Below are 13,059 nucleotides of genomic sequence, written 5' to 3' on the forward strand. Positions count from 1 at the left end.
AGGTGGAGGAACACCACATCCTTCGATACGTTGAGTGTGAGGGGTATCGCTGTGAAGTTTTCCTTCTCTCTTCTTTCCATTTTTAGCACTTGTACAATATAATATTATAATATTTTATATTTATTAAAAATTAGTATAATCGGTGTGGGAAAGTAAAGGGTGATAGATTCTAGGGTTTTAAAAGGAGAGTGGGAGAAAAATAAGGTTGTGCCTGGGTGACAGAATAAATGTGAAAAGCAAGGAGTAAGGATATTGTACACCCGATCTTGGAAAATCAGATTGTACACCAGGTCTTGGAAAATCAGATTCACCATAGATGCAATTTACCTTTTTACGCCAAAATTTATGTGTTTGCTTGGCTTTTTAGTTAATTAAAACAATATTTGATCATTGTATTACAAACCTTATTTATACGATGATTATACTATAGTTTCTCCTTACATAAATTTTCATGCAAAAGGTTGCATTTTTATTGATTTAATTCTACTTATTCAACACAATAATTTTGGTTGTGATGTTGTAGTTGTAGTTGTTATTTATAAATGTAAAATAAACATAAAACTTGAACAATATTTCTTATCTTGTTGGAATATGATAAAGAGGATGAGATGATATTTTGATATTTTGTTTTAAAATTTGTGGTATAATGAGAAGGATTCACCGCAAATCGGGGGGCATGAGAATCCGTGCCCGAAATATCTTTTTCCCATTTATAGTAATTGGAACATCCACTTGTATTACTTGTTGAAGCCGGCATATCTTTCAATTCAGACTTGATCACTAAATTTTATGACAATTTTTTCTTCAGATATAATAATAATAGTAAAATTTTTGCTGTTTATAGTAAAGAGTAACATCCACTTGTGACTTGTCTTACTATTTAAAGCCACCATCTTTTAATCATAAATTGATCACAAAATTTTGCAACATCTTTTTTCAATTCACAGTAATAGTAAAACCTTTTCCTATTTATAGTAATTGGAACATCCACTTATCTTACTATATAACGACATCACCTTTTAATAACAAACTGAAACTATATAACATTTTAATTCGCATAAAATATTTTAATATATAATGCATTATTAGATTATTCACTAAAATAAGTAAATAACTATAATAAAAAAATGACACGTAAGAGACATTGTTCATTTAATTCGTCACCCAATTTTATGTCTAATTTATCAGAGATTAATGTGAAATGAAATTCTTTATATATATATATATATATATATATATATATATATATATATATATATATATATATATATATATATATATATATATATATATAAAATCAAGATCAAATAAGAATGGAAGTTTTTGGTAGGAAGATAAGAAATTATATATATATATATATATATATATATATATATATATATATATATATATATATATATATATATATATATATATATATATATATATATATATATATGGTCAAGATCAAATAAGAAGGAAATTTTTGGTAGGAATGTAAGAAATTTTTTATATACATATTTTCTTAGGAAAAAATGAAATGAATCATTAGATGATTCACAAGAAAAAAAATCCGGAAAAAACACTTATGATTTATTTTTAGGTAAATCAAGAAAAAAAATTCACTTTTATGACAATTTTAGTGAATATCAACAAAATCATCGTAAAAATGAATCATCGAAATATTTTTTCGGGATTTTTTTTTGTGAATCATGTTATTATTGATTCATCTATGATTCATTTATTTTGTTCGTCAAAAAAATAAGCCGAAAAAAAATTTATTACCTTCCTACCAATATATATATATATATATATATATATATATATATATATATATATATATATATATATATATATATATATATACTAGCCGTCTACCCGCGCAAAGCGGCGGAGCACGTGAGTTCTTTCGGTGATATGTTTCCATTACAAAATTGTTATGTTAAAAAAAAGTACATGTTGAAGACAATATAATCAAACTATGGTGTTATTTGTTACATCATGCATCAAATAACCAATAAAAAGCAACCAGTCAAGACGACACAAAATATTAATCGTGCAATACTTCTTTATACACCACATTTGCTGTATAAACCCCATCACCTTTTGAATTTTCGTTAGGCTTTACTAATACTTTTGTATTGCAACGTGAAACCCCTCTGGACAATGCAACATAAAGTTGTCCATGCGAGAATACTGGTTCTGGAAGATAGATACCTACATATGGAATTGTTTGTCCCTGAGCTTTATTGATTGTCATTGCAAAGCACAATCGAATAGGAAACTGTTTCCTCATTAGAGGATCGATGGTTGCTACTAATTGCTTGTAACTGGTATTGGTTTCATATCGATGGATGTGGATTCGCATATGAAATCAATTGTGTTCGCATCTATGAAATCAGTTCGCATATGACATCAATTGAGTTCGCATTTGGTTTTGTGGGTCAAAACAGTTCGCATAAGAAGTTCACGATTTGTTTGAGGTTAATTGATTTTGATTTCGCAAGCTTGGAGTCGGAGATCTGGATTGTGTTCGCATCTATAGAATGCGAGGAGAATTTAATGGTGATATTCAGTTCGCATTTGGTGACACAAGTACGTGGTTGATGATTTTTGGTTGGTTCGCATTTGAAATTAGTGGGTTTCGCATTTGGCTTCGTATCTGGGTTTCTCAAACAACTGAAATGCGAATATGAGACAATTGATTAATTTCTCAGTTAATGCGATGAAATGCGAATGAACTCAAAGACGGATGGATGCAAGATGCGAAGAATTTGAATGAAAATGCGAAGTTTTTAATGTATAAATGCGAATTGGGGAAGAAAGCTTAGAGTTTCGCATTTGGCACCTGATCTTTTCAAGAAATAATATAAGTGGTCCAACTTCGCAAAATGGGGTCATTTAATCAGAAAATCGATCATTCTTCAAATATGACATTTAATCAGAAAATCGATCTAAAAATGAGACATTTGGTGTTTATCGATTTTTCAGGGTCGACGGGTTGTATGAAAAGCGAAGGCTGAGTAATTGAAAATTAGAGGATCGATGGTTGCTACTAATTGCTTGCAACTGGTATTGGTTTCATATCGATGGATGTGGATTCGCATATGAAATCAATTGTGTTCGCATCTATGAAATCAGTTCGCATATGACATCAATTGAGTTCGCATTTGGTTTTGTGGGTCAAAACAGTTCGCATAAGAAGTTCACGATTTGTTTGAGGTTAATTGATTTTGATTTCGCAAGCTTGGAGTCGGAGATCTGGATTGTGTTCGCATCTATGGAATGCGAGGAGAATTTAATGGTGATATTCAGTTCGCATTTGGTGACACAAGTACGTGGTTGATGATTTTTGGTTGGTTCGCATTTGAAATCAGTGGGTTTCGCATTTGGGTTCGTATCTGGGTTTCTCAAACAACTGAAATGCGAATATGAGACAACTGATTAATTTCTCAGTTAATGCGATGAAATGCGAATGAACTCAAAGACGGATGGATGCAAGATGCGAAGAATTTGAATGAAAATGCGAAGTTTTTAATGTATAAATGCGAATTGGGGAAGAAAGCTTAGAGTTTCGCATTTGGCACCTGATCTTTTCAAGAAATAATATAAGTGGTCCAACTTCGCAAAATGGGGTCATTTAATCAGAAAATCGATCATTCTTCAAATATGACATTTAATCAGAAAATCGATCTAAAAACGAGACATTTGGTGTTTATCGATTTTTCAGGGTCGACGGGTTGTATGAAAAGCGAAGGCTGAGTAATTGAAAATTAGAGGATCGATGGTTGTTGCTACTAATTGCTTGTAACTGGTATTGGTTTCATATCGATGGATGTGGATTCGCATATGAAATCAATTGTGTTCGCATCTATGAAATCAGTTCGCATATGACATCAATTGAGTTCGCATTTGGTTTTGTGGGTCAAAACAGTTCGCATAAGAAGTTCACGATTTGTTTGAGGTTAATTGATTTTGATTTCGCAAGCTTGGAGTCGGAGATCTGGATTGTGTTCGCATCTATGGAATGCGAGGAGAATTTAATGGTGATATTCAGTTCGCATTTGGTGACACAAGTACGTGGTTGATGATTTTTGGTTGGTTCGCATTTGAAATCAGTGGGTTTCGCATTTGGGTTCGTATCTGGGTTTCTCAAACAACTGAAATGCGAATATGAGACAACTGATTAATTTCTCAGTTAATGCGATGAAATGCGAATGAACTCAAAGACGGATGGATGTAAGATGCGAAGAATTTGAATGAAAATGCGAAGTTTTTAATGTATAAATGCGAATTGGGGAAGAAAGCTTAGAGTTTCGCATTTGGCACCTGATCTTTTCAAGAAATAATATAAGTGGTCCAACTTCGCAAAATGGGGTCATAAAAAGACAAAAGTGCAGAATTTTCATTTCGCATCCCTGTAGTCTTCGCAAAATGGAAAATTTTACCCAGTTTCGCATTTGGGGTAAATTTTTTTGAGAAATTGGAATATTTTCAAACTTTTTTTCTTAAAAAAACACATTGTCTTCGTCTAAGAGAGGGAGAAAAACGATTAGGGTTTATAAGGGAAATACTTCATGGCAGTGGGATTTATAGCAGGGTTTATAAGGTGGAGAGAACAAACACACGTCTGCTATGAGATATTTTAATCAGCTGCAAATGCAACATTTAAAGGATATTTGTTGAAGCGTATTAGGATGAAAAGGTTTTAAATTTTGAATGACCATGAAATTAGGATTTTGCTGAGAAATATAAGGAATCAAAACAAATTTAAAATTTAATATTATTTTATTAATGGTTGTTTGTAATATTAGCTTAATCGTTTGTACGTCTTAAAAAAATAATATTATTATATTCAATCTATTTATAGAAATAGTTAGATTTCTTTTATAAGTAGTAAAGATATATATATATATATATATATATATATATATATATATATATATATATATATATATATATATATATATATATATATAATCATTTGAGAACTTAAAGTTTTCCGAGAACCGATCGTGAGCCGTTAAATCAAAATAATAAAAGGTTAGGATGTTTTGTGGCTTTTTTGTAAATACTTTGAAAAACAGGGCACGAGGGCATCATAATTATTATGAATCAAGGGCATTTTAGTAAAAAAAAATTCAAACCCCTATCATCAAATTGAATCACGTCAACCCCCACCTACCCCTCTCTCTCTCTCTCTCTCTCTCTCTCTCTCTCTCTTTCTCTCTTTCTCTCTCTCTCTCTCCCTCTTTCTCTTTCATTCATACACACACACACACATCCCGACTCCTATCGTCGCATCGCCTCCAAAGAGTGCCTCCTCGTCGGAGATGATGTCTCATCCGTTAAAACCCAATATTCTACAACTTGCATCTCTGGAAATAATGTGAGTCAGGCCCAACAGTGCAACTTTTATGGTGCAAGCTATAAATGTTGATAATCCTCATCGGGAAACATTCCATAATTTCTTCGAGTGTTGGATCTGCGAGCATAATTCCGATCTTGAAGAGCTTGTCTCTGTCTCTAACAACCACAACCCGACCGAAAATGGAGGCCGTTCTGATTCCATTGATCGAGAGAGTTGCCAGGAATTACGAGCAGTACTTCCAGGAGAAATCAAATTGGGAGAAACGAGATGCAATTTCGATGTTTTCACTTACGTGGCGGAGCAAGCTGCAAGATGCGTTTTTGTGGATCAGAGGATGGCGGACGACGTTAGCAATCCATCTTTTCTACTTGAAATCAGGAATTAACTAGAGGCTAAAATCGGTGATCTGATTCGTGGATTGAAGACTAGAGATCTAGTAGATTTGTCACCAAACCAGATGAATCGAATCGACGAATTACATAAGAAAATCACACATCAAGAACGAGTATTAAGTGAGAAATACGCTAAGGAACAGGAGGCGGTGGCGGACAGGTCGATGGTGGAGCTTTCTAACATGGTGTTTGAAATGATCAGGATGGAAGATGGCGAAGTAGATACTGAGAAGTAACTTTCATTCTTGACAACATTTGATTTTAGCTGCACTTTTGGGTTTATCTGCCTTCTTTATTTTCCATGGACGAGACTTCGATCACCACTCTTTCACCTTGGAAGGTATCTATCTCATGTTTGATTACCTACATTGATATAGTGGTGGCTCAATATAGTGTTTTGTTCACAGGTGTGAGAGCTAGCTGAAAAAGAAGATGAAAATGGTGTCTTCAAGCTCCTTCGTACTGATATCACATTATTCCTCACCACCATTCTCATTGGCACAGCGTAAACCTTACAATTTCTTTTCATTTCCAATGAAATATTGTTACTAACAATCATAATAATGTTTCCAGTGGAGTCAACATTGGAGCTACTGCACTTTTCACAGAAGCAGCAACAACAATGATTGGTGAAGCTGTGCTAGTGCAGCAACTGGTGTAATCACTGTATGTATCCAAAACCTAACTTTTAAATCTATACAAAAGAATTTCATTTTAAAAACCTAAATGGATTTGGTTGTTAATTTAATTTCAGGTTGTTGTATTACTTTTCACTGAGATCACCCCCAAAAGTATAGTTGTCCAAACGTAAGGGAATATATCCAAAGAATCAACACCAAAAAAAATGGAAAATTAAGGCTTCAAAAAGAAGTACATGAGGAACCTTTAGGCTTACTTAGAAGAACAGATGAACTTTAGGTCCATTGTTTACAAGAAAATTTTAGTTTAACAATTATGATGATAGTTATGGACTTATGATAATACATGTAATTAAGTTATATATCTCTCTTGAAATGTTAATTGTGCATTAAACATAAAAAAACTAGGATTGTTGTGATTTTTTTCTCTGTTTATTTTCTTTCCTGTCATGACAGGTACAAATTACCAAATGAGAATGTTTAAAGGTGGATCAATATTATCTACATGTGTCATGATGATGATGATGATGATGATGATGATGGAGAGGTAAGGTAACTAAACTATATACTTATGGTATTAACTCTCTTGTTTCTGGCAAAGCCGTTGAAATCAATGAACTACTCAACATCTATTAGATTATTAGGATGGCTAACATTTTACAACAAGATAATGGATTGGAGCGAAATTGGCATGTTCATGGATTGGGGTATCATTCTAGAACCAAGCAAGAATTATCGAGGATGCAACAATTGTACACTATGATGGAGTAATGAAACCATGGTTAGTATTGGATTTCAAAATATAAAATCTATTAGATGAAACATTTCAAATACGATCACCCATATCTGCAACCGTGCAACGTAGAATAGTTTCATATATTTCATATTGTAATTAATTTGTGATTCACATATGAATTACATGTAATTCACAGGTAAATCACATATGAATTACATGTGATTCACATGTAAATCACATATGAATTACATGTGATTCACATGTAAATCACATATGAATTACATGTGATTCACATGTAAATCACGTGTAATTCTTATACGAGTTACATGTGATTCACATGTAAATCACATATGAAGCACATGTGATACACATGTAATTCACATATGAATTACATGTGATTCACATGTAAATCACACGTAATTCACATATGAATCACATGTGATTCACATATAAATCACATATAATTTATATATGAATTCACATGTAATTCGCATATGAATTACATGTGATTCACATGTAAATCACATCTAATTCACATATGATTTACATGTAAATCACATATGAATTACATCTAATTCACATATGAAAATGTAATTCACATATGAATTACAAGTGATTCACATGTAAATGACATGTGATTCACATGTAAATCACATATGTATTTTCGTGAGTGTTTTTGTATCAATCAATTTCTTTTTAATTTTCTTGTAGATTTAGAAGAAATTGTGGTGAATATTGAAGATGTGAAAATGATAAATTGACGAAAATATGGAAATATTGACACGAAGACATAAAAACGCTTAGAAATTTTGTAGCATTTTTTGTTTTTTTATATTTTATATTGTATTGAATAAAATACTTGTTGCATTGTGCTTATAGATTAGTAAATAAAATGAGTTTTCTTATGATTTTGTTGCTAATATTATAGAATATGAAATATGCATATATGCATTTGTAAAAATATGCATAAATGTACCAAAAATGTTGATTTTTTTGTTAAAAAATTATAGAATTTTTTAAGTATTCCTGTTTTTTTTTTTTTTTTTTTTTTTTTTTTTTTTTAATTTTATTGATTTTTAAATGCTTTTAAAAAAAATTGCAGCTTTTAATATATATATATATATATATATATATATATATATATATATATATATATATATATATATATATATCTTTTGTCAATTTTTTTCAAAAATTCATGTTTTCTATAAAAAAAAAAAAAAGAAAAAAAAACTGCACCTTTACAAAAAACTAAAAAAAACTATTTAAAAAAAATGAAAATTTGATTTATTATGTAATATTTTAGACATTTCTATTAATATTTACAATAACACAAAAAATAAACATTAATTGAGATTAATAAGATTACGATGATGTCCTTCATGAATTAACTTTGATCTGACGCTCCACTTTTAGTTCTTGGGTTCTCGGGATACTATGAGTTCTCAACTGATCTCACCCCTATATATATATATATATATATATATATATATATATATATATATATATATATATATATATATATATATATATATAGGGAGAGGGAGAGAGAGAGAGAGAGAGAGAGATGTTGGCTCTAATGTTTCTCACATCTATTGTGTGTTAGAATGCACCAATAAGAATTTAGTACAAAATTAAATTATTATTTAATTAAATAAAGATAGATATTAAATGATTTCCATTATTATATGTATATTAAATAATATTCATAATTATAATTTCTTTTTTATGGAAAGTAATTAAATTCGTCGTAAATGTCAGCAATAATATTTTTTTAGAATGAATTCGTATCTAGAAGAATGACATTGTATTTTAGCAGAATGAGAGTGTATTCTTGTAGAATACACTCTTGTTCTTCATATTTCATGCAATTTTATTGTATTTTAAGTGAGTGTGTTCTGAAACATAACACAAATCCATACATAAACTCTAGATGTAATTCATTCTAAAAGAATGTTATTACTGACATTAATAACGAATTTAATTAGTTTTTATAAAATGGAAATTATAATTATAAATATCATTTAATATACATATAATTATGGAAATCTTTTAACATCTATCTTTTTTTAATTAAATAATTATTTAATTTTACTAAATTCTATTGGTGCGTTGTAGCACACAATAATTGTAAGAAACAATGTTGATATATATATATATATATATATATATATATATATATATATATATATATATATATATATATATATGTGTGTGTGTGTGTGTGTGTGTGTGTGTGTGTGAGCTTTTAATCGAGAACTTTTCTTATTGCGAAAAATATTTGAAAACAAATTTTGACCACACAATTTTTTAAAATTAAAAGCATCATATAATATTAATATAAACCAAGAAATAAGTAAAAAAAATTAAAACCCACAAACCGACATCACTCACCACCCAAACTATACAATCCACCACCACCACCCGTCACCGCCACCCATCTCCACTACCCATCACCACAACCCCCACCCACCACCTACAAAAACCACCACCCAACATCATCACCATCATCCGCCATCGCCAACGATGACCATCATCCACCTCCCATCACCACCATCTGCCACCACGAACCCCACCCACCACCATCACCAACACCCACCACAACCACTACCCACCCATCACCACTATGCACCTCCACCACCCATCACCACTGACCACCCGCCACCATTACCCCCACCCACCACCCACCATCATCAATATCACCTACAATAACCACCACCCACCTACCTCTACAACCCATCACTACCACCTAGCCACTACCCACCATTATGACCAGCACCCGCTACTACCACCAACCACCACACACCATCGATCATTACCACTAGCCACGACCACCACTATCCATCACCACCGACCATCACCACCACCCGCTCCCATCTCCCGCACCTACCACCTATCAAAACCACTACCCACCACCATCACCACCACCTACCCACCTCCACCACCCATCACCACCCCCCACCATTATGACCACCACCTATTAATACCACCACCATCACCACCACTACCCATCAACACCACCTACCCATCAACACCACCTACCTCCACCACCAAACTCTACCACCCACCCCCAATCATCACCTCTACCCACCACCCACCAAAACCATCGACCACATACAACCACCACCCATCACCATCACCCACCTTCACTACCCATCACAACCACCTGTCGCCACCACCCCACCCATCACCCACCTAAACCAGCATACACCATCACCACCATTACCACTAACCACCTCCCACCTCCCATTAACCCACCACCACCACCTACCATCACCAAACATTACTACACACCACCATCACCCATCACCACCACTCATAATTATGTGTATATAATCACACATGATTATTTGTATTTAATCACATATGGTTTATATAGACAATATTCTTTTTTGTCCATATAAATCATGTGATTAGATACATATAATCACATGTTATTAGATATATTTAATCAAAGGTGATTAGATATATTTAATCATATATGTCAATATTGCTTTCTCGATTCAATAATTATTTTTTGTCAACTTTAATCATATGTGATTAGATACATATAATCACATGTGATTATATGTATCCAATCACATATGGTTTATATGAACAATATTCATTTTTAAGTTTTCATTTCAATAAATTTTCTCATATATTTAATCACATGTGATTATAGTATTTAATCACATATGATTAATGTGGATATAAATTTGTTTTAATGTTCTTGATTCAATAATTGTTCTCGTGTATGTAATTGCATGTGATTATATATATTTCATCACATATGATTTATTGAATCAAGAAAGTGAAAACAAATCTTTTTCACGTAAATTGTATGTGATTAAATACACGAGATCAACTTTTGAATTAAAAGCGCAAAAATGAATATTGTCTACATAAACATATGTGATTAAATATATATAATCACATGTGATTATATGTACCTAATCATATATGATTTATGTGGAAAATATTCATTATTTCTTAATTTAATAGTTGTACTCATGTACTTAATCACATGTGATTATATGTATCAAATCACATATGATTTATATTGATTATATTCGTTTTTGCATTTTTGAATCAATATTTTTTCTTATGTATTTAATCATATGTGATTGTATTTATTTAATCACATATGATTAATGTGGAAAAAGATAAACTATTGAATCAAAAACTTGAAAATGAATTTTGTGTACAGAAATCACATGTGACTAAATGTACAAGAACAATTATTGAACGAGAATGCGAAAATGAATATTGTCCATATAAATCATATCTTATTAGATAAATATAGTCTCATGTAATTAAATACACAAGAACAACAACTAAATCCAGAATGAGAAAATGAATATTTTCCACATAAATTCAATGTGATTAGATACATATAATCACATGTGATTATATGCATTTAATCACATATGATATATATGGACAATATTTATCTTTGTGTTCTCGATTCGATAGTTCGTCTCGTGTATATAATCATATGTGATTATATATATCTAATCACATATGATTTATATAGACATCATCATTTTTGTCCATATAGATCATATGTGATTAGATACATATAATCACATGTGATTATATGTATTTAATCACCTATGATTACAGTTGACAAAGAACAATTACTGAATCGAGAATGTAACAATGAATTTCCATATAAATAATATATGATTGGATACATATAATATCACACCCTCGAATCGTCAGAAAAACAACGGCGGAAGCGTCCGCTGGCGGCGACGTCATACGTAGTATCACAACAATCATATCATAGCAATCAAAGTAAAAACAACCATTACATTACAATATGAATATTTACATCTGTTGAAAACATAGTTTGTACATATCATTATATAGCAAAAGATAAAGACGAGACTCCAAAAATGCCTCGTCTTCTCCAAAAGCTGGTACGGTACCTGTCTATCGTTGCCCTGAGAATACAAACGGTTTTTGAAAACGTATCAGCATAAAGCTGGTGAGTTCATAAGCATGTTTTTGTATTGAACACTAGTCACTGAGTTTGTAGAAATAGTTTCTTTCCATTATAAGTAAATATCGTTTGTATCGAAAATCGTTGTTACCAAGTTCTGAAATATGTACGCATGTTTACCAAGAAAATCCAATATTTTCTAACATGTTTTTTGGTTTCCGAATGAAAGGTACGTTCTGTCTGAAAACCCTGGCTACCACAAGTATGTAATGTATGATCATTCGGAAAACTCTGGTTACTACCAATATGTATAGTAGTTTTATTACTTCAAATAAAACTATAGATTTTGTCCCTGGAATACCCTACAGTAAGTAGATAAGTAGTTTTATTAGTTAAAATAAAACTATAAAAGAAAGAAATCCCGTAAACAATGATTAGTTTATACTTATTGTGAGTCTTATAACCATACTAATATCACTGATGACCTCCTTGACGTTCTTCAGGCGTCGTACGATTTCAAAATTTGTCACCCCAGGTGTGCCCGCCTAACTGTAGCTAACAGTTCAGGTGTGGGATTGTCGGTCCCGAATATATCTATTCACAAATTTCACGCTCTCCCTCCAGGAGACTCTGGTTATACTACCGGTGAGGATTTATTGGTACCCCGAGGGGCAAAACGAAGATAGTCTCATAATCCTGTATTAACTAGTTTACGTGTTTGATCGGTTGTTCTCGAGTTCGAAATCGTTTGTAACGGTGTAGAGTATAAATAATTATACATAAAATAATTATTTAGCATGGTACTCTAGTTTTGTATTCGTAGTAATGGATAAACTAAATCTTACATAGTTTATATGTTTGACTTTGCATGTAGTTTGAACCTGTAAGACTGGTAATGAAATCCCAAACTATACCTATTATAGTTTGAATGGTTGTTACGTTCGGGTATGGTTTTGAAAACTATGCAATTATGAATTTAAAACATCCTTTATGCTCCGCATAATACAAGAGGGATA

General features: G+C 31.7%; 1 pseudogene; it reads left to right on the top strand.

Annotated features, from left to right (window-relative positions):
* Window positions 1–5,396: 5,396 nt before the first annotated feature.
* LOC145004602 (protein DOG1-like 2) lies at window positions 5,397–7,151 on the top strand (annotated as a pseudogene).
* The last annotated feature ends 5,908 nt before the right edge of the window (window positions 7,152–13,059 follow it).

Source organism: Lactuca saligna, chromosome 1 (assembly GCF_052625555.1).
Source record: "Lactuca saligna cultivar CGN05327 chromosome 1, ASM5262555v1, whole genome shotgun sequence".
Classification (NCBI taxonomy): Eukaryota; Viridiplantae; Streptophyta; class Magnoliopsida; order Asterales; family Asteraceae; genus Lactuca; species Lactuca saligna.